Raw genomic sequence first — 23919 nt, 5'->3', positions numbered from 1 at the left:
TGCACCATGCAATACGTGCCCTCCTTACTACCCATCACCGGTCTATCCCATTCCCCCACCCCCCTCCCCTCTGAAGTCCTCAGTTTGTTTCTCATAGTCCATAGTCTCTCATGTTTCATTCCCCCAAGAGTAGTAACTTTCTAATAATGCCAAAGATCAAAGACTTTTACTTGTGTTAGATGTGATGCCTAATTTGTCACAAAAGAGATTTTGGATTCCCAAAGAAACCTGAAGAATTACCATTTTCTGCTTAGAAAAAGACGATGCAAACCACATATAGTAAAAATTACATCAGAATGAACTTTTCTCCAGAAATATAGATTGTTCTTTTTTGAGTTAATAAAGTAGTATATTAGATTCTTACTATCGCATTGTTTTGTATTCCAAATTTTAAAGCAATCAGTAATATTAAGTAAAACACAACTGGAGCAAAGCAGCCTGTTTATATATCTCTCTTAAGAGTTATAAGATTCATAAGAAGCATATGAAACAAGAGCAAGCATTGATTTTTATATACTATTCCTAAGTCAAGATTTTTTTAGTTTTTAAAATGTTACATTTATAAAATTCTTGAGCATTCGTGCTTCAACGAAGTCTAAATGGATTCACGTAGCCCTTCAATCCCATGTTTAATCAGGTAGGCAAAGGGTCTCATTGGCTTTTAGAAGTGCTCATGTCAGGGGCGCCTGGGTGGCACAGCGGTTAAGCGTCTGCATTCCGCTCAGGGCGTGATCCCAGCGTTCTGGGATCGAGCCCCACATCAGGCTCCTCCACTATGAGCCTGCTTCTTCCTCTCCCACTCCCCCTGCTTCTGTTCCCTCTCTCACTGGCTGTCTCTATCTCTGTCAAATAAATAAATAAAATCTTTAAAAAAAAAAAAAAAGAAGTGCTCATGTCAGTCATGTGTCTGTGTAGATCAGAAAGCACTGTAGCATCAAGAAATGAAAGCTCTCTCCCAGGGCTTCCCATAATGGAAAAGATGGCATAGAATGGCACAGAGATTATATACTTCACGTGCATAGGATGAGTGCCGGAACTGGGGGAGTGAGGATGACTTTGTTTGTTTTTTTAAAAAGGAACAAAGTTAAATTCAATCTTCTGTCTTACTTAATGCATTTTGTATAAACATTCTCTGAAGCCTAAGTACTTCATGGTCCCTGGTGACAGAAAACTGAAAAAATATTCTCACCTTAGTGTATATAAATATTACTAAAATAAATAATGTTATGGTAATGTGTCCAAATGCAATGGAGAAAGAAAGAAAGAAAGAAAGAAAGAAAGAAAGAAAGAAAGAAAGAAAGAAAGAAAGAAAGAAAGAAGGAAAGAAAGAAAGAAATCTACTTGCTCATGTCCAGTAAAATTTAAGTATGGGATTATGCTATTCTGAACTATGTTATCCTGAAGGATGCAAGTAGATGAAGGGGGAAAAAAACAGAAGGGATGGCATAAGCAACAGCACACACACATGAAAATCATATGGTATATGGGAGGGGAAAAAAAAAACCTGAAACAGTCTGATAAAGCCTAGCTGCAGGTATAGGGTGGGGAAGTGAACAGAAACCAAAACATGGAAGACTTTGTATGCCTTAAAATGGTTGGCCTTAATTCATAAATACTGTTCATGGTAGTCATGGAAGTTTTCGAACAGAGATGGAATTTGTGTGAAAGAAAGAATTAATTGGAAAAAAATGAATTGGAGGACATTGAAACTCATAGAAGAAAAATTCCCAACTCACAGTACAAAGAACTTTAAAAACAGTACTTACTACTTACTGGCTTAGTCTAATTCTATATTAGGCCTTGGTCTCACCCCTTGTGTGTGTGTGTCTCTCTCTCTGCCTCTCTTTCTCTCTCTCTCTCTCTCTCTCTCTGTGTATATATATATATATATATATATATATATCACTATCAATATTGGTATCAATATAGATATATAGTGAGGCTTATCTTTCTCTAATTAGGAAAATGACATATATTTATACTTACTACGAAAATTTTTTAAATGCAAAATAAATTTAAATCAGTCATAGTCCCATTACCCAAGAAGTACTCATGCAGTAAATGTTGTAGTATATTTTCTCCCTTCTTTCCGTCCACTTCAATTGAATATGACAGTTGGCGTACTGAGGACTTCAGAGTCTGAACAAGGAAAAGACAGTAGTAAATAGCTTCATAACCATTTATAACAGCCAAAAGCATGATGAACTAAACATGGTTTTCCAGAGAGATGTCTACCACTTTAGATATAATTCCATGACTCTAGAGTCTAAAGAAAAATGTAGGCCTGAGAGTTGTAATGGGCTTTCATTTGGGTCAGTAAAAGGCCCTGGATGTAGGCTCTGGTCCATGTTTCCATCAAAATGAAAGAAGAAAGACAGAAGATTTAGAAACTTTTTTAAGTATTCTGAATTAGAGACTTAGAAGATTCAATCATTCATCATGATTCTACAATCACCTTGGGAATTGGAAAGACCAATAAATAAAATGGTAAGTAGTTTCAGATTTGAGTGTTCCAGATAGACAGAAATCTACAACCAAACTGAAGAAAAAAAGAAAAGATTGTTAGTGAGGGAGTTTACATCAGGATAGATCAAAGGGGTGAGATGATAAGAGCTGATTGGTAGCAAACATTAAAGCTAGAGATGAAAAATTTAGTGGAAATATTATACTTTTATGAAAGACATTTCATCAAAGCATTTCAAAAGAAAGTATTTTTCAGGTTGGAATGATTTTTTTTCCCTCTGATAGCATTTACCTGGCCCTTCCCTCATGAAAGCTGTCTGCGCGCAACTAAGCAGGGTGACAGGCATGCATGCGTGTACACACAGGGGCCTGGGGAAATCTGTGCATTTGAAATGTATTTTGTATGAGCCAGGATACAAATCCTCTAATCTTATAAGTCACTCACTCAAAAAGAAAAATATTTTATATAAATTCAGCCCTTCTTTTCTATTGATACATTTATCATAGTTATCGCTGTTTATAGCACTGGGCTACTTGCCCCTGCACAGTCTCATATAGAAAATTAAAAATCATTAAAACCAAATGTTTCTCTATTTTGTTGAATTTTGATTCTTGAACATTTTTATCTAATGCTGAGAAAGCATTTTATTTCTTCCATAAATTGGAAAATGCCTTGTGGAGATATAGATATATGGATATGAATAAAGAAAAAAAGAGGGGAAGGAAGAGAGAGAGAAAGAGAAAAGTATCCTTAACTAGTATAATTATTTATCATTTCTTAAGAGGAATGGAAGAATTCAGGCTTCCAAATCCCTAAGAGCATTTAATTTGATAAATTTGTCTTTGGGATATCTGGTATTAAAAATGGTACTATATCAAGTACTAAGTGATATTTATTTTCACTTAATCTTTTAAATTTTTTTTAATATGAAAAAATAGATAATAGTCCACTCCCCAAACATAAAGTCTGGTAACATTTTATTGTACTTTCTTCTTATTCCTATGTAAGGTCATAGTTTTGAAACTGTGATCAACTTGCATTATGCTTTTGTGAGGTAATATTATATCAAGAGTACGTTCAATGTTATTACATGTTCTTTTAAAACTTTAATCGAAAGAGCTATAAAATATTGGATTTTCATTGCTTCTATTGTTGCTACAATGCATATCAATATTGCCATTTTTTGTCACTATTGCCCAAGTTCTCTCCAGAAAGAATATACTCATCTACATACCAATTGCAATATATGAGTGTCCCTCTCAATACACCCTGCCAACATTAGGCATTATCTTTCATTTGTTTATCTAAGCACAGAAAACGGTATTTTGTTTTCATTTAAATTTTAAATTACTAGTGAGGTCAAAAAGTTTCATGTGCTTTTTGTAAGTACTATTTCTTCTTTTTTACATCTTTTTGTTCCCATCACTAAATTCGTTCATGTTAAAGATCAAGAATATTTCTTAAAGGGAAACATCAAGTAACACTGATTGACAGCCTATATTAGTATTTGTACTAATTTCAGTATCTACTTCATTTGGATGATCCACTGACATAAACAAGGGGAGATCTGCTACCAACTGGAAGAAATGAGACCAGCTCATCCTAGAGAGCAAAGGCTGCAAGTGTTGGAACATAAAGAAAATAATGGTATTAGTAATTTCTTCTTAAAAACTACAGAAACTGCCAATTGCCCTCTTGAAGTGTGTCTTGCTAGGTAATGAATCAAAGGTAATGCTAAGAAAGTGATACATCTATCAAAAAGTCTTTAATAGAACAAGCATGCAAGAGGTGCTTCTGGAGAAATGATTGACTAAATGAATGGATTCTTGTGTACTGAGTTCCTGCCTGATCAATTACACTTATTTAAGCAGAAACAAAATTATGTCAATGAATATAAAAGGAAATAAAGAAGTTCAGGCTATTTTGAAGAAACAATTTTAAAGCAAGAGGCGAGGTATGTCTGCAGAGCAAACAAATTCAGAGTAAAAGAAGATGAAGTAACACCTCCAAAAGAGAAAGTTCTTTTTTTTTTTAAAGATTTTATTTATTTATTTGACAGAGATAGAGACAGCCAGCAAGAGAGGGAACACAAGCAGGGGGAGTGGGAGAGGAAGAAGTAGGCTCATAGCGGAGGAGCCTGATGTGGGGCTCGATCCCATAACGCCAGGATCACACCCTTAGCCAAAGGCAGACGCTTAACCGCTGTGCCACCCAGGCGCCCCCAAAAGAGAAAGTTCTATTTTATGTTTGAGTAAGAATGCCAGAAAGTAGAATGTAAAAGGTAGAAATGATTATTATGTTTCAATTCTGATTTTTATTAGCCTAATATAGCAAGGAACACCATCACAAGTAAGGATATGGATTTAAAAAGGCTACTCTTTCAGGGGAAGTGATGTGGATTTGTACCTGCATAAAAGGCATATACTTTCTCCCATCACAAAAACCAGAATAAACTGGTAGATAAAATAAAGTTTGGCAAAGAGAGGATTTACCAATAACAACAATAGACAGATATTAGGTTATTAGATGATGGAGTTTTTAAAAATCAGATGTCTTGGATATCCAATCAAGTGAGACACATCCATTAAGATCCACCTGGCATTTAGAGGGATAGAGAGTGAGGGACCAGTTTTCATGAATGCGCTTATCAATCTAACATTTGAAAACATAAAGATTGAAGTGATACAAAGGAAGGTGCAAAATGAAGCTGGAAAAGAGGCTTTGTAAAAATGGTTTCACATGTAAAATCCAGGGCACATGTGATTTATATCTTAGGATAATAAAAAAGATATCATAAATGAAACCCTACTTGCAAGTACCTTAAAGAGAACCGGTTAATCTACACAAGCAACGTGTATTTATAAGGAATAAATCTTGTCATACTAATTCCTACCTTTAAAAACAAAAGTCATAACTATTAGACTGACTAGAAATGTTTAGATTCAATCTACCTTAATTCAAGAGCACCGAGTACAGATTCTAGACCAGGATTAGGTGCGTACACATCTGCTGGAGAACCTGTATAAACATAAGAGGACATAGTGAATTAGCCAGTGAGTAAACCAAGCTTTTTTATGTATTTGTGGGATGCGAACAGAGTGGACAATGCCTTAGGAAGTTGATTCAGAATTCACAGTGACCTTGGCAAATTAAAGGTGTAGCCAAACACAAACAGAGTAAAGTGCGAGCAAAGTGAGGTCAAGTGTAAGTCAGTCCAAAAAGAGGAAGAAAAGCTAACTGCAAATAAAAGCTGTGAAGGACTGATTATATATTGTATATTATATGGAAATATGCCAAAAAGCATATGTAGCAGTCATAAAGCATAGCAGGCTCCCCCTAGTTAGTTATAGTAAGCTGTTATTATTAAGGCCATACATGGAAGAATTTAGAGTGAAATAAAGAAAAAAAAACTCAAAGTTCACTAGAAAGTTAAATATTAAATAACTTAAAATACTAAAAATGGAATTTTGACAATAAGATGACTATTAAATTTAAAATCATGTCATGCAGGATTCCTAATTGAAATTTTCCAATCTTCTTGAATGCCCCCCCCCAAAAAGAGGCAATTAGTGGGTAATAAATTAGAAAAATTCTACAATAGAAGTTAAAACATTGGAATTTATAACTACAATATATTAGCATATACCTATATTTATATAGAGAGATATATACATGCTTGCTATTATGTCAGTAAGTGCAAATAGGTATTTAAATAAATCCATTTTAATGGCTCCAATGATGATAAATATGATCCTGCCTGAAAGTTGAAATACTTGGCCATTTGTGGATCACCTACTAAGTGCTGAGTTAGGTATTTGGTACACATTATTTGCTAATCTTTAAAGCAATCTCTGTACTGAACACAGCGAACACTACCCCTATATCACAAAGTTGATGAGTGAGCCCAGAGAGTTAAGTAGCTTGCCCAAGATCACACAGGTAACAAGCTGCAAACCCAAGATCCAAACTCAGCTCTTAGCCAATGTCCATCCTCTTTCCAGCATGTCAATTATATCTGAGGAAAACAGAGGCAACAACGTGAAATGACTTAGAAAGGGTAGGCAAATTAAGATCCAATTTCACAGGAAGACTGCATGATTGTAGAGGTATGATATTATGATATTACTGGGAAATTAGTAAAATATAACTTCAATAGAAATCAAATAATGAGAAGAAAGTATCCATAATTTTTCTGATTTATTTTCATGTTTAAAATTAAAATAATATAAGAAATAACTAAGGTAACATAGAAGTAAAACTATACATTTTTTCCAGTAATCTATCTGATAGAACCAATTGGCCAGGGAGCCATACCTCTTACTGGCTAACTGATTCAGCTAGACTTACCCAAAATAGCAAAGGATATTCTATATTTTTCTATCTTACATCCTATTGCTTGAAGTTCCTTATTCCAGACCCTGAATAATTTAATGACATTGAATTTTCATGATTGCTTATAAAGCCTAGAATTGCTCAAAGAATAACTAACTCAGGAAGTATTTACTGAATAATTTCCATGTATCAGACACTGTATATCAGGAAACAGTATTCTTTTCTGCTAAAAGATGCTTTATGGGAAATTGAAAAACTTTTTAAATATGTTGTCTAAGTTCTCCTCAGACAGAATATTAAAAAAGTATGTAGATAGATGGTTTTATATAGCTGAAAGGATCTTTAAAATCCTCTTTCCAAATGCTGTTTTATAGATATAAGAAATAAATACCTAAATGAGCCAAAGTCATCTCATTATTTTGAGTTATTTAATACTAGAACTAAAACCTTTAGTAGAAATCACTGTAGGAACATGAGTTCTGAACAATTACTACATTTTAAGTAGAAATAATTTTGCAAACAATGGCACAATTTGTGGAGCAAGCTACATAGGTTATATTAATCAAACTCTACACTTAATGTTGGCCTAAACATTTTCTTAAAATTCAGCCTAAACATGGCTACAGCACAAATTTCATAAAATAAAATGACCAAATCATTAGGCAACTGTCATTCTAAAAAGTGAAATATTTCTAAGCTAAAAAATTTAATTTATCATCAGCCTTTTTTGCACAATAATTATCGTTGCATCAAAATCATCTTCTAATGTGCTGAACAGAACAAACAGCTCTGATGGGCTTGTTTTCTTAACGTTTGTTGAAGGCAAACACAAATGATTTTGCAAGGCTCTAAAGAGCAACGCTGGCCATGAGGAGGGGTTATCTATGGTAATCCAGGTCATGTGCTAGGAGAGTATTGGACCCTCTTTAAATTAAACATTTTTGAGGATCACAAAGGAGCAAGTTACGCAACATGTCTTGAAGTTACCGACTTCATGAAGTAAAGGACAGCAGATTACATTGAAATGACGTAGAAGACTTTTTTCTTTTTTGACTAAAAACAGGTCACCCACGCACATTCATACTCCACCCCCTTTATAGTACGTTTGTTATAGTAAATCTGATTTCTTCCCTGGCCTCCTATTTTCAGGAGAATTTGGTCCAGGAAGATGTATTCTGCCCTCCTAAACTGCAGTCATAAACAATAAAGTTCCATCTTCCTCAATATTATTGCAAATTCTCATGAATGGACCATACAGCTATTTCTTCCACCAGATTAGATGTTTGAGTTGAGTCACTGAAAAACAGGGTGCCTTTTTTTATTTTATCGAGGATTTTGCTGAAAAATAATGCTCTAGAGGGGAAGAAAGAAAAACAAGAAGGCGATGGAAAATGGAAGGAAGAAGAGAAGGATAAAGAAAATAAGCCAACATCCTGATCCTTGAATTCCGCAAACAGTCAAAAGTGCCTACTTGGATTTTAACTCCTGGCACTCCCTTGGGTTTTGAAGAATTAAATGTTTTATTCTGGTATTGTTTATTTGATGTCAATTTTTTTTAACTTATACTTGACCTCATCAAGATCATCTTCAGCTGATAGGAAGAGGAAGATAAGTAATGTTGTTGCTATCTGAACTCGGATTAGGAAACTGATTATTTCAAGAGGACATTGTTGAAAACTTTATGGACCAAAAAAGCATAGATTAAGCATTCAAAAGTTGAGGACTGTGCTAAGGTTCCAAAAATTTGCTTTTAAAAGTTAATTGACTGGGATTAGAAACTGAGGTCAAACAGTAAGAATAAAAATCCTACAAAAAGAGTGATTTGACATATTGTAAAAAGTAAGATAAATGAAAATAAGGTTGTATATTGAAAGAAATATCAGTATTATGTTAGTTAGTTACTCTGGATGGTACACCAATACATAACTTGGAAAAAGAAAGAGCTGTCAGGTTAGAATAATATTTGTACTAAATATGGTAACTGCATTCCTCAAATTATTAAAGACCTTGACTCAAAAGTCACTTGTCTATAAATGTATCTTTTTCTACCATTAATTAACAGGATTAATTGGTACTTGATTAATTAATCAATATTTCCCTATTATAACAAAGCAAAGAGAGATACAAGGTCCTATTTAATTATAAAATATTGCTATTCCCAACACAAACCAAGGATTCTCTCAAAAATATATCTAGTTCTTCTTCAAATTCACAAATAGAATTGTATATCCTCTAGATAAATTTATTGTGTGATAAACCTTTAAATAAAAGACAGACCTTTCATTGGGATATGATTTTTTGTCTTATATTTATATTCACATAAGTTTCAAAGGCTTAAAACCTGAGGAAAGTTACTGAAACCATCAACTAAGTTCTTTCAGGAGTGTAGTTTAACATCCCCCTTCACATGGAGATCAGAGCACCTATGATCTAATGATCATTCTGTGACACTAGAAAAAAGAATTGTTATCTGCTAGGCTATATCTCTCTCATTTTCTTTTACTTTTAATATAGAGGGTAAGAAAAATAAAAAATTTCTTTACTGTGAAGGTATTCCAATTCTTATCCTGATCATGCTTAAAAGCAAGATGAAATACCACAGTGAACTGAGAACCAGTACTCAAATCTGAGAATAAACTTTTTTAATAATCCAAAATTAAAGCCCTGAATTGTCTGCATTTTTTGCAAATTGTCTTTGCAGCTAACTCTCTGCTTAGAGGCCAGAATCAATTTTAATGAAAATCAGTCTTTTAAAGAAAAAGCGCTTTTTAAAATAATGTTTACATTAAAATAAAAGCTCTTTATCATAACAACTGACAAAATCTTGGCAAATACGTCCATTGAGCACCAAGATTTTTTTAACTGTTCTTTTCAGTCCTTGGGGTTAATAAGTAGAGTCTTTGGCTCAGCTTTTAGGCAAACATGATGTGGGGGAGGTATGGTAACAAGCCAAGATGACTCTTGAACACTGAAGTTTCAGCTGTATCACAATAATAATATAAGAAATCAAGGCACAGTCCTATGCAAATATAAAACAAAAGAAATTAACACTGAGGATCCGGCCCGACTCCTGACAGAGACTAGAGCCACTCAATAGAGGGGTCCAGTTCCACCCTGATGTTTTTCTCCCACCCTTCAACTACAGCCATGGGCTAGAATCCAAGTGGCTTAGTGCTCTCCATCTCTGCTGTTTGTTTCCCTTCTGTTCCTCATCCTGCCACACAGATTTCACCAGAGAAAATACTTAAAACATGACAGAAAGGGTACAGGGAACAAGAAAAGAGAGAAGTCAAAGGAGGAATGTACGATTACAAAACAATATATTTAAAATATGTAAACAGATCTCACAGTGGCCTGACATACTGCCCGCAGTGTCAAAGCCCACTGAAGTTTTCTCTAAAATGGAGCTGATTGAGAAAACTAGGAGGAATAATTAATTACACAGGTTGTGAATCATTTAGCCAACATAAGATGATGCAATATTTTACCTGATGAAGAAATTTGAGGGCAATTGTTTGTTAGATTAATTTTCTCCATTTGTCCATATCCTGTTAACCCTTCAAAGCCATGTGAAATCATACTTTCTTTATGAATTGCGTGTATACCTTAACTGTAACATAAAGTTAAGTTGCTATTCACATACTTTTCTTTCATACACTGAAATAGCTCCACACTCCTTACTGACTACAGTGCAAAGCTGAAAATTCAATATATACCCCTTTCCACAGCTTTAGGCTCCTTATGCCTCATTCATGTTATGAGATCCTAAATTAGTTTCTTCATTGTCTCGGTTTTCCATCAACAAGTTGGAAGTAGTATCAGCTGTGATCTCTCATGGGTCACATAGACCTATGAGATAATTAATTCTCCCTAATTCCTTTTTTCAACATTTATTGAAGGCCTTTTGTGCCAAGCACAGTGCTAAATCCTAGAATAGAAATAAGACTCAAGTACTGACTTGAACCCCAAAAGCTCACTCCGGAAAAGCCTTACAGGTTTATTCTTTAAAAGAGACATGACATACATTTCCTACTCTCAAGATCAAATAATAAAGAATAACAAAAAGAACTGAAGGCCCAAGAAACTCAAGACCCACAAGACCCAAGTATAACAGGCCAAATCAATATCCCTCTCTAGCAGCTCTCCCAGGATGAAATGTGATCACCTGTTAAAGAACTTACAAAATAGAAAACCCTTATGTCATCTTTCATATCCCAAAGAAATTGACCCACACCCTAAGAAACACTTTAGATCCAACTTCTCAAGGGAAAAAAAGAATCATACTTTTTCACCAGCCAATTTTGGCTAAAGGGTCTAGTAATCAACACTGAACAAATTAACAAAGTAAAATTGTAAATATCCACTGCGTGTATGACCAAATAAGGTATAAACCATGAAATCTCACATTAATTTCTTTAGAAAACAAATGCTTTCTGAAAACACATGAAAGAGAAATTCATGTTAAACTGCATTTAAATGAATTTAGACTAATATTGAATGCTATGAACAGGTAAGGCATAATACAAAAAGAGCAAGCTTTAAAATAAATAAAACCTCAAACACTCATGAAATTATCAGTCTATAGCTACTCTCACACCCAGTAGGAATATCAGAATATAATTACTAAACCACAGAGAGAAAAGTAAGGCCTCAGATCAAAGTTATATTACAGTTACAAAAGTTTAAAAAGTCAGGAATAATAAAATTTCTCAAGAACGCCTCATCAGAATCCAAATCCAGAATCCAGCTCACCACTGTTCCTTCTTTTCCAAATCTTGAATACGAGCAGCTAGGAAAAGATGAAAATTAAAATCAAAGTAAACAAACTTTTGTCTGTTAAAGCTTATACACAGGGTAGTTGGAAACAGGATTGCCATGTCCAGGCCCAAGTTAGCAAAGTCCTTTTTTAAGGAGATTAATCTTTTTCTTCAGGCTTGCAAACTCTGTGCTATGTATGTCTGGGAAAATAACTACTCCACTACCTTGATACTGGACTCCGTGTTTCTTCCAGACTTAAGATAAGACACTTTTCCTTATCTTCTCTGAAGAAAAGTCACGGCTTCAAAGTTCAGGAGACAGGTCATATTCTAATACCAATAGAATTAGAGGCCTTACTGAATCACCTGACCTAGAAATAGTATGGGGATGGAAAAAAAAAAAAAAACTGCTAGACACTTCGATAAAAAAAATTCTCCAAATTAACATATTTCCTCAGTAAATACATGTCCTAAATATATTGATAAATTTCAAGATGAAGTATGACAACTGTTCTTGCACACACTTAATGTATTATACTTCAAAACAGTAAACAGACTTTGAATTAACCAGCAGAAATATGCTCCAAATTTTATTTGCAATTATATTTCAAGTCTGATGTAATTTTCTACTTCAAGGAATATCTACATTCTCAAACTGGCATAAGGGAAATTCTAAATGAAGCCAGTTGAAAATAATTTATGGCTTTAAAAATATTTTAAATATTCAAAATCATTCATATGTGTAATACTTACACATATGAATGACATATAAAGAGTTAAGTAAAATGTTATACAAAATGTTTCCCTAGAAGGACTCAAAGCATCCTGAGTAATCTTTCTTTGATGTGTTTTAAGTCTTAGCAATCAACAGAATTGGAATTTTTAATATTAAACATATAAACTGTTCTTCAAATGAGGATGAAAAACATAGCTGTGTTTATGAAAGTCAGCTAGAAATCCCAGAATGGAGCTTTGACATGAATTCATTCTATCACAGCAGCTAAGTTATTTAACATATATTTGTCTGCATCATTTTCTCATAAGGAAATTGAGAGAGATTAATGATCATGAGAAAAAGAGTTTTTGGCCTAAAGGTATATCTCATCAAACATTCTACGTGCAGAGGAGGAATATTTGCAGCAATACATTTCTGAAGCAAGTTTCCAGTTCTGCAAACCTACTGATGTGGATTTATCCCCAACATATTTTCTGTAACTACTAACAAGTGTGTAACATGCAAAACTAGTCAAGAAGTGGAGGACAATTCTTTCCCTAGCTCTGTCATAAACTGATTCTACTGTTAGCCCGTCAATTCACCTTTCTTTATCCCAGTTTCTCTAAAAACTGGGCAAGTCAATGCCACGTAAATGACAGAGGTGTGTAAGAGTTAATGAGAGAATATCTATCAAGCTCTATGATCTCTGAAGAGAGCACCAAAGGACACTAATTTGATGAAACATCAAATGGCCTTATGTCAATAGCCTTAGTAGAATTGTTAAGGGATAACTGGAAAAAAAAATGAGGGTTTCCTGATCCCTTGATTTTGTACATCAAATTTACTCATTACTATCCATTTATTTATTTATTCATTCAGCAAACTGAGTATCCTCTATGTACCAGATACACCACTAGGCATTGGTGGAATAAAATGATATGGTCCCACATCTCATGATACTTCATAGGAGATGCTCAACAAATATGAATGAATCAGCGTTTTCAGTATATTAAGACAGCTCAATAACCAATCACACACTGTATGATTACAAATTATATTACAATGTATAATTACAACTCTGCAGGAAAAAAAAGCAGGGTATTCAGCTAGAAAATAATAGTGGGTAACAAAATTTAGATTGGATGGTTAGGGACAATCTCTCTGAGGAAGTGATGTTTAAGCTGAAATATGAATGATACATATCAATTAAATGGGTAATGTGGGAGGAAAAGCATTCCAGCCACAGGGAAAGCCACATGTGAAGGCTTTGAGTTGGGAATTGACAATGCTTTTGAGAAACTGATTGGTGGAACACGAGGATGTTGAATAAGGAATGAATATGAATGGGTGAAATCTGAGAGACTGTCAGACCTCAGATCCCATAGGCCTTGGTAGGACATGTTGACATATATATTTGTCATTCATAGTATAGTTGGAAGCCATTAAAGAATTTTAACATGGTGTCAGTCTTCAAGATAATTACTGTATACTGGGTGGCTTAAACAACATTTATTTCTCACAGTTCTGGAGGCTGGAAATTCCAAGTTGGGCTTTAGTGAGAGCCCTCTTCCCAGTTTCCTCACATTTCAGAGAGAGAAAGAAAGTAACCTCTTTCATATCACTTCATGTAAGGGCACTAATCCCATCATGAAAGCTCTACTTTCATGACCTAATTACTTCCCAAGGGTCCCATCTCCAAATACCATCACATTGGAGATTAGGGTTTCAACATATGAATTGGACAGGAGGGTCATAAACCCTCAGTCACAAACCACATGAAAAAATGAAATTATGTTATTTATGTTATAAAAATTGCTGGCTGTATAGAGAATGCATTGCATGCAAGGTGAGTCCATGTAGGAAGCTAACTGTGGTAGACCTGTTGGGGTGTCCTTCCCAGATCCCCTTTACCAGGCCACCATACTCATTTCCCAGCCACTGAAAGGGCTGACTGCTAATCAGTTATACCTGACTCTTTTTTCAGACACTTGCCCTGGTTGGTGAGTGTTGCCTTGCTCCATTTTAGGGTCATGAAAAGCCAAATTTCTTTCGTTCAGGAACAGACAACTCTGTCACGTGGTTTGTGCTCTAGAGCCCTCCCTATGTGGATCAATACAAAGCTACAATTTACTTGAGACCAGAGACCACATATTTAATTTTAAGTGGTGGAGGGAGAAGTCAAATTTAATTTAATTTAATCAAGTGGATTAAAACTGAATGGGACCTTAAAAAGCGGAGACAATATGGGAAAAACACAGTTAAGTAAAATAACGGAAGCTGTCTGAGAGTGTGGAGCAAGGAAGGGTTTTATTTGCTGGGTTTTTGGTTGGTCAGTCAGTTGGTTGGTTGGTTGGTTGACTTTTCAGGTGGAAGATGACCAGGGCATATTTAACAAAAAGAGGGAATAAATTTGCATGAGAGAAAGAGTGTATCCAAAAAGTGAAGATTTTGAGAGAGTCAGGAGGAAATCTAGAGAACATGGAGAAGGATCGGCTTATGATAGGAGGGGGGATATTTTGTGACAAAAGACCATTAGGAGTAGATGTATAAAATATTCCCTCTCTTGCTGAAGGTTTGTTGATTTGGTAGTGTGAAGATGAGAGCATGGCCTGTTTCTACTTTATAATGAAGTAGGGTATGCAGTTTTCAACTGAGGATGGGGAAGTTTAAAATAACTCCTGTGAAGAGCAGAATCATGCTCTCATTAGAGAACCACAGTGAAAGCTGGTAGCATTAGATTCCCATTTGATCATGAATTTATAGTAATACCAGAATGTCCATGTTATGTGGTTTTCTACAGCCATGTTCAGCCATGTTCTACAGCCTACATGGGTGTAGGCGTAGACTTGGAGGATTGTTCACTAAAGGCTTGAGTTTTGCCAGGCCAGTTAGAGAGAAACAGGAGTATGGAAGTTGAGGGTATCTACAAAGAAAGGATTATAATAGCAGACTTTATACTAGATAAAGGATACTCAAGAAACAGTTAACAGTGGGAATACTTGAGTATACGAAGTTAAAGAATAAGAAAGGGTGTAGGGGCAGAAGGATGTTTGAATTTTGGAGGTGGTGTAATTTCTGGTAGAGAGAGGTCTAAATGCGGCCATAGGAGTTGGTAGCTAAAGTCAATGTTGAGTCAAAAGAGTGAGATGGTTTGCTAAAATTGGTTTACATCATATCATTTGGTTCATGCAACTCCAGTACTCTATGGTCAACAAACATCTGCCAAATAACATGAGTTCTCTTTACAAAAATAGTTAACCATCATTACACTGCAAAGCAATCTGAATGAGTAAATCATACTAAGTGAAACACAAGTATTTCCCATTTTTTTCCCTTTGAAGGAACATATAACTTCACATCTCAGAAATACTGGCTTAAATAAAGTTCTAAGAACTTTTTTTTTGTTTGTTTTTCAGGGGTTAATAGTACTAATGTGGCCTTGGACTTCTGTAAGTCAGCACAACTGATCAATCAGCATTTCACTGATTGCTTAATTCCCCTTCTCCACATACGAGGGGGAAAAAGCCCTTGCAAAATGTGTTTGCTCTGTTTGTTATTCTGGACAAAGCCGATAACGAGTTGCAGCTGCTGAACACAGTGTACTGCTCGCCGAGGCCATTGCTTTAACTTATAGATAGAAGTGGAGCAGCCAGAGATGTGCCTCGGGCTGAAGCAGTTGCCGTAAATAGGACAGCACTCGCCAGCTACAGTATATGCGTTTCATTATCCGACAATTTGTTCTGGGAGGCCAGTTTGATTGGCCAGGCAAGGGACTCAAAAAGAGAGATTTTTAAATATCACGACTCAGCTGAAAGAGTTCCTCTGTTTTCTAACCTGAGGAATTCGCTCTGCCAGTCTCAGTAAAGATGCTTGTAACAGTAGGTGATACAGACTCTGAAGACATATGTCCCTCTGGACACAGTGCACCCCTGATGATTAGTCTTGGGGCTATACCTCGGGCCTCACAATTCCTAGTACTAAAGCTACTTGCAGATTGAGCCCTCCAGCCAACTGAGTTTTGCTCTGCTTTTTTTGTGAGTCAAAAAGATGTGAGGTCAACTATTTGCCCTTGACCACTAAATAGGTGCTTACACTGAGCTAAGCAAATAGCACCATTTGTCCATTATTTGTGACTTCATTTTCCCTTTTATCCTAGATTATTCACTAGGACATAAGGAAAACAATAGTAGCCAGTATTAGATAGTTTAACCCAAAGTAAAGACAGATTTCTGGAATGGAGGAATAAAATAGAATTTTTTAATTTGCGTGAAAAGCTTTGCGTGAAAAGATTTACAAATAAGCCACTACCTGTGTGACCTTGAGCAAGTTACTTTCCTGCTTTGCATCTCAGTTTCTTCATAGATAAAATGGGAGTAAGAAAATGGAGGATTGCTGAGAGAATTTAAGTGGAATAAGGTCTGTAAATTGTTTGGCACTAGTGAATGAAGGATACCATTGGTCACTCACAATGTGAGTATAAATTGGTTAGTCACTTCGTAGCACAATTTGTCATTATACAGTAAAATGTAAAATGAGCATATCCTATGGCAATTAACATTTCTCACTATGTTACTTAAAGAAATACTAAAGCATGCACAAAATGATAGATATAGAGATAGTCATTGCCGTAGAAATGAACCAGCGGAAATAATATTTAAATGTGTTAGCATTCTTTTTCCTTTTGAAATTCTTTTTACTGACCTTCACCACATACACACTCCATTTGCTTTGGGATCATTTAGGATTATTACAGCAGGAATACAAAGAGAAAGAAAAAGTTAATATTTATCTTCTGGCATTCCAATGGTATATTACAGTAAGACAACAGTCCTAAAAGATAAGATGTATTTTAAAAACCTTAATATCCTATCAACTTATCAGACCTGGCCTAGAGGACTCCGATTACTTAGCATTCTTTTGTATTACAAAACAGACCAACCTTTCCTACTATAATTACTGGGCACTGAGGTAGAAAGAAGAAATGGCACAGAAGAAGCAGACAGCCTACCACTTCGAGGCTGAAGGGTGGTGGAAAAAACATGGAAGCTCAGGGGAAAACAGAAGGTCAGATTCAGATCCTATATTCCCAGTCCCATCTCTGGTTCCTCTTCCAGGACCACTCTTCAGGAAGCGAAAAAGTCATGGAGCAAAAATGACAGTGGCCGGCCAGCAGATGCATGAAACTGAGAAAGAGCTCATGGTATTTCAGCCCTGGAAACTGGAGACCCAGAATCACCTAGAATCATCCTCACTGTGGCAACACAGAGGCTTTAAAGTACCAGAGGAGTTACAAGGCCAGCGGTTGAGATGAAAAGATCACAGCCAGCAGATCATTTCAGACAAGAGACAAATAGCTAAAGCCAGTATTACCCCCCAAAAGCAGGTGGAACATAACAACACGGCAGGATCTGGCACAGAGAGCAGACCAACTCAGCCTCTCTGCAGATATCAACAAGGATCCGAAGATACTACATCAATTCAGGCACCCTTCCTTTCTCTACCATCAAATCATGTAAGCCAAACAACCAGATGCCATCTTGAAGAGGAACAGGGTAAGCAGGCAGAACTTGGAAAAACTGAGCATCTATATAGGTCAACAAGCAGGGACGGAATTACCTAAAAGAGGTGTCTGCATTACAGCATTGGGCTCAAGACAGTGTCTACCAGCTTAGACTAAAGCTTAATTTTAATCAGGTGAAACAGATCAAATTAGTCATTAAAAAAAAAAAGGAAAATTAAGGGATGTCTGGGTGGCTCAGTCAGTTGGCTCAAGCGTCCAACTCTTGATTTTGACTGGGGTCATGATCTCAGGGTTGTGGGACTGAGCCCAGTGTCAGGCTCTGTGCTGGGCATGGAGTCTGCTTAGTATTCTCTTTCTCACTCTACCCCTCCCCCACTCTAAAAAAAAGAAAGAAAGAAAATTAAGCTTCATTTTCTTTGCATATCTGAGCCTTCTGTGAGTAATTCCAAACCTTGCTTCAAAATAATCAGTGGCAATATGACTGAACAAGCACAGTATGCCAATTCTTTGGAATATTTTCAGCATATTGAAAGACTAAAGTAGATCTCCACATACAAAGAGTAAGACAAACACTGACACAGCATTTACTCTGTGTATTGGCTTTGTTCTAAATGCATCACATGTGTTAACCCATTTCATCTTCCAAAAATCCTGTGAGGCAGGTTCTTTGTTATTCTCATTTTATGTATGAGAAAACTGACGCACAAAAGTTAAGTTGTCTTCTCAAGTTTCCCCTACTAATTAGTGATGAAGCCTAAACAGAAATATCCCTGAGGTATACAGGTGGGTGAGAAAGGCAACTTGTAGGACAATACATACAGCATAACATTAATAAATATACATATATACACAAACCAACACTCTACAATTTTATCTATAAATGGAAGAGGTTTGAATGGATATTATCAAATTAGTAATAATACTCTCCTCTAGTAGCAGGAAGAGGTTTTCCATAGGGATGAATGCTGTCAAAGATTTTAGCCTTATCTGTAATGTTTTAATTTTTCATAGTCACAACACAGCAATGCACTACTCATGTTGCTAAAAAGTGATAATATAGATGATATAAAAATGGTGGTCTGAGACTATGGTGATAAGTAATTTTTTTTTATTTTTCTACTTTATCTGCAATATGCTAATATAGAAAATTATTTTTAAAATGCATGAATAAGTATTGGATAATGTTGAACGTTAATAAATTGTGCTGTTTATCCTACCATCTCCAATGGATGTCAGTAGACTGATTTTTAATCATACAATAGTAATTAAATAGGAATCAATGGCATTCTCTCAAGAACACTAACACAAAAATAGTTACTCAAGATAAGACTGTTTCTATTGAAAAATAAAAGAATGAGCAGTAAATTATTGAAATTAAGATATATAACTTTACTTAAACATATAAGGATATCTCATTTTAATATCGTGAATACATTCGGCCACTATAAAATTCTGCTTTCTTGATTTTTTTCAAAAACCAGTTGATCCTTCACTCTAGGCTATATTGTACAGTCTGTAATATATCACAGTAGACCATTTCAAATGTGATATCATTAGTTATGTATGTGCTTAAACATGGAAAGAAATAAAATACAGGCTTTATTTTAATAGGAATATAGGCCCCTGTAAAGTTTATAATGGCCTTTAAAACTTGAATAGCATATTGGGACAAGATAGGAAATCTGAAAATGGAGCCATATTAACTTGAAAGATAACTTCATTATATAATTATACAACCTCTACTCTTATTTCAAATCTTGCCACAAACTGAAATGGCTACCATAGAAAAGACTGTGAATCACGGTGCCCGCCCCAAGGCCAGGAGGATCAACGCACCCATACTCCACAGGAAGAGAATCCTTTGCTACGGTGTGCAAAGGCCAGATTTAGCACAAACACATCGTCTGTCAACAGCACCCAATGAATCACATCCCCACTGATCCTAAAAGAATAACTGTAGTCTTATCATTTTCATATAAAATGACACACTGTCCAGGGAAACGTGGTAGCTTACTACAAATCGATGGTATGAGACATCCACCTTGGAATCAGGGCAACATATTTGATTAAGACTATAATTTAACAGCAGGTGAATATTGCTGCTGTAATACTTAGTGAACACTTGGGCATATCAGTACTCAGTACTTCAGATGGCTGCTTTGGCAGGTGTTACTGATGTTATTTATGTGTGGCGGGCCCACCACTGCAGGAGAATGGCAGTTCCACACTAGAGCAAACTCACCATCCTGTACATTAAGCCTTTACTAACCTCATGCCTATTACTCTGGCCAGACTGAATTAGGCAATTATTCCTTCCAGAATGTGCAGCAAATGCAAAAGAAATATACATCTATTCACATGTAAAGAATTTTGCCAATTACAATTGCTTTTTTCCCCTTCCCTTATCACTAGCTCTTCTCACCACTTATTGGTTTGAAAATTAACCCCCTTAGCAATGTACCGTAACTGAACCTGGTGGTGATTTGAGGAAATAGAAATCCAAAACTGATAATTCATCTTTAGGTAATATATGATACACCTCTGCAGCTTATCAGCATTTCAAAGTACAAGAGTTTAAGAAATTCCTATTAAAATGCATCTGGTACCATTAAGGAAGGGAATGGTGAACTCATATCTTTCTGGGTTTCTGGTGTGTTCATGAATATGATGTAAATTTATCACCGACTTCAACTGCTAATATTTCTACCATTCAGAGCAGTGAAATCACCTGTTAATACTACATGGCTTTTTTTTCTGTTCATATTTATTTATCTTGTACTATTTAACTTTTTAGAAGTAATGTAAAAATTATTCAAAGTTTCCATTCAATAATTCATTCTCATGTTCTTTCTATCTTACCCTTGCTTCCTTCCTAATGGATACAAGATCCATCAGGCAATTTAAATTCTTCTCTGCAAAAGTATTATGACAGCAGATACCCACAGCTGGTATTTATAATTCCAGTGTTCTTTGAAGACTACTGGTTTGTTTTGGATTGACAGTCCACTGGGTTTATTGCTAAAGAATCACGAAAGTACTACTTAACCTGGGGCGCCTGGGTGGCTCAGTTGGTTGGGTGGCTGACTCTTGGTTTCACTTCAGGTCACGATCTCAGGGTCCTGGGATCAAGCCCCACATTGGCCTCTGTGCTCAGCAGGGAGTCTGCATGCGGATGCTCTCCCTCTAGCTCTGCCCTTCCCCCTGCTCATGGTCTGTCTAAAATAAATAAACATATCTTTAAAAAAAATTTAAGTACTATTTAATCAGAAGGATTTTTTAACTATCTGGGAAAAAAAACATTGAGATTATTAGAAACTAGAGAACTAATTGTCTTTCAAATTTAAAAATTGTATGTACTTTTTGAATTGTATATGCATAAAATCCTTTTATAGGAAATTAGTTTCCATGTAATGTGTTCAGGGTGGATTTAGCTTAATGTGTGTGTGATCAGTCTAAAATCAACTCAAGTTGGAAATGGAAATACAATGTCAACTTTTTAAAATGTTAGGTAAGAAGTTACAGATCTGGGTTTGAATCCCAGCTTTGTCACTTACTCGCTGAGTGAGCCTAGATATAATCTCTCTAAATATGTTTTTCTCAACTGAAAAATGAAAAATCACAATAGCCCCCTCTCATCACACGCATTTTAGATGGTCTATAGATGGGCAGCAAGCTGACTTTGAAGAACAGGGGTTAAGCTACGGTTGCATCAATATTTACCCAATAATGAGGACGTTTCAAGGTCATCAAAGAATGGAGAAGGAAAAAGGGAGGAGAGACTGGACTTCTTTATGTGTGTGTGTATATATATATACATATATATATATATTCTTTATATGTGTGTGTGTGTGCAGTAAAAAAGAGAAAGTGTTATAGGCAGGAGAATATTTTTGAAATATTAATTGATGCATTTTCTCCCCCAGGATTTCCTCATGTTTCCTGCCCTCCTCCCTGAATCAGACAACTGCATTCCTTACTTCCAGGAAGGGATGTATATAGCAGAGAACCATAACGTCATTCCTCAGCTTTGATATTCAAAGCTTGGCCAGTAGCTGAGAACAGAGGCTGGAAAGTCAGGCTTTCAGGTATTATTGTAAGAAAACAGATTTATGTGTTCCAATGAACCAGGGCTTAAGTGACTCAGCATAGCATTGATGGTATAAAATACAGCAGGTAAGTGAGGTTTCCCAATACTAAAAGGCAGGTAAAGCATTTAATGAGAGGTGGGTGAGGAAGGGAAGCATAGGTGGGTGAGGAAGGGAAGCATAGTCAGGGAACACTGTAAGCTCTTAGGAAAATCCCTTATTCAGCCCAACACTGAAGCAACATGGCACAAGGGCTGGGGAAGGCTCTAGACCGATAAGCCAAAAGAAGCCTCCTAGAATACCCCAGAGCCCACTCTCTGCATAGGAAGCAGCCAGGAGTTCCTGAGCATCCTCTAAGGAAAAATAGGGAAGTGCTCATGGGGCCGGTGGCCTGAAGAGAGTCAAAACTGGGGCATGGGTGTCGTCTGCATCTCTAGACAGAGGCTCAGCCAGGCCCAAGTGTATCAGCACCAGATGCTTCCCATAGGCCCAAGTGCTAGAAGAGGACTGCTATACATCAGTGGAAGCCAGCAAGGACCAGGGAAGACCCAAGAAACAAAACACTCCTCTGTTAATGACTTAAAAGCCCACAGCAACTTAGATCATCTCCAGAGATAATGGAAGAAGGGCCAGAAAGCTACCCTCAGAATTTTGCTGAATAAATTAGAAGTAACTGAACTAAGTGGAGGTGGCAAGAGTAACCGTTTTCAGCCCACGAAGTAAATAGTTTTAGTTTCAGTAAAAGAAAAATAAACATTCCTTTCTGTATACCCGAGTCATGACTATAAAGTTTAAAGCCACGATAATGTCTTATCAATTACATATTTCCATGTAAAGCAGATCCACTGAGACCTCTTGGAAATTTACTGCCTGTTTCTTCTAAGACACTTTCAAGTTAACAAAAGCATGTAATCGATACTGTGTAGTGAAGTCAATAACCACCAGGGTGGAACAATCCCCGAAATGTACAGATCTGACCCACAGCAATATATATTAATGGCTTTTGGTAATTGTGACAAGAGTGGACAGTCATTTATCTTTTCATAATGAGTTTGCATTAAGCAGAAGAAAAATGAAGTGATTATGTATGGTCCCTCCTCCTTCAGAGGTGCCCTTCATCCCTTTCCCAGCACAAGGGAAGGGGAGCACCTGAAGGGAGCAGCATGTCCATTAGTCACTTCGGGACTGGCTGTGCATCTAAGCAAAGTGTGCTTCCGTAGGCAGCCCCTCCACAGGCAGTCTTTTTGCTGTTGAAACATTTGCTTATTTTCCCACAGAATATCCTAATGCTTCTTTTAAGAAGCTGTGTGACAGTAGCAGCCGAGTGCTAACACATCAGAACACGTGCCACGGACATCCAACATGGCTCTATCAGTCACATTACACTTGGACTAATCAAGGAGCGGTCAACAAAGGGCAACTAAGGACGCTGGCTTGATTCAACAGTTCACTGTCTGATTAAACCAGGCAGAGAGAGTTTGAGCGGTTGGTTTCCCTATTCCCCAACGGCTTTCCTTTGAAGAGAAGGAGGAACAAAGGATCGTTTTTGATTACTCTGAAATGAACTTGTTCCTACCGTGTTTATTAATGATCATTTGATTGATTCCCCTTGGTTAGGTCACTGTCTGGTGCATTATCCCTCAGGTGCCTTCCAGAAATAGAGACCATCCAAGAAGCCCCTAAATTGCAAAGGGAGGAAATACTCCACAAATGATTCCTTTACAGAAAATAGATGAATGTGTATTATTTTGGAAAGCCAAGTATGTGGCTTGTTTTCATTGCTTTCAGCCCTGTGAAACTAGACATGCACAGCTTCCACTGATGATTGTATGTTTTAGGAATCTCATTTTTCATACAGATTATTAACGGAGAACACAGACCCAGGAGACTGCCTGCCTGGTTTGGATCCTGGATTCACCACTTAGTGAACGTGTGAACTTGAGAAAATTGCCTACTTAACTTCTCTGTGCCTCAATTTCCAATCTGTATGATTGGAATAATGATACTGCCTTCCTCATAGGTCATAATGAGAATTAAATAAGTGA

This window comes from Ursus americanus, chromosome 1, assembly GCF_024610735.1.
Source record: "Ursus americanus isolate L20-20 chromosome 1, mUrsAme1.1.p, whole genome shotgun sequence".
Lineage (NCBI taxonomy): Eukaryota > Metazoa > Chordata > Mammalia > Carnivora > Ursidae > Ursus > Ursus americanus.
Note: the sequence above shows the minus strand (reverse complement) of the source record.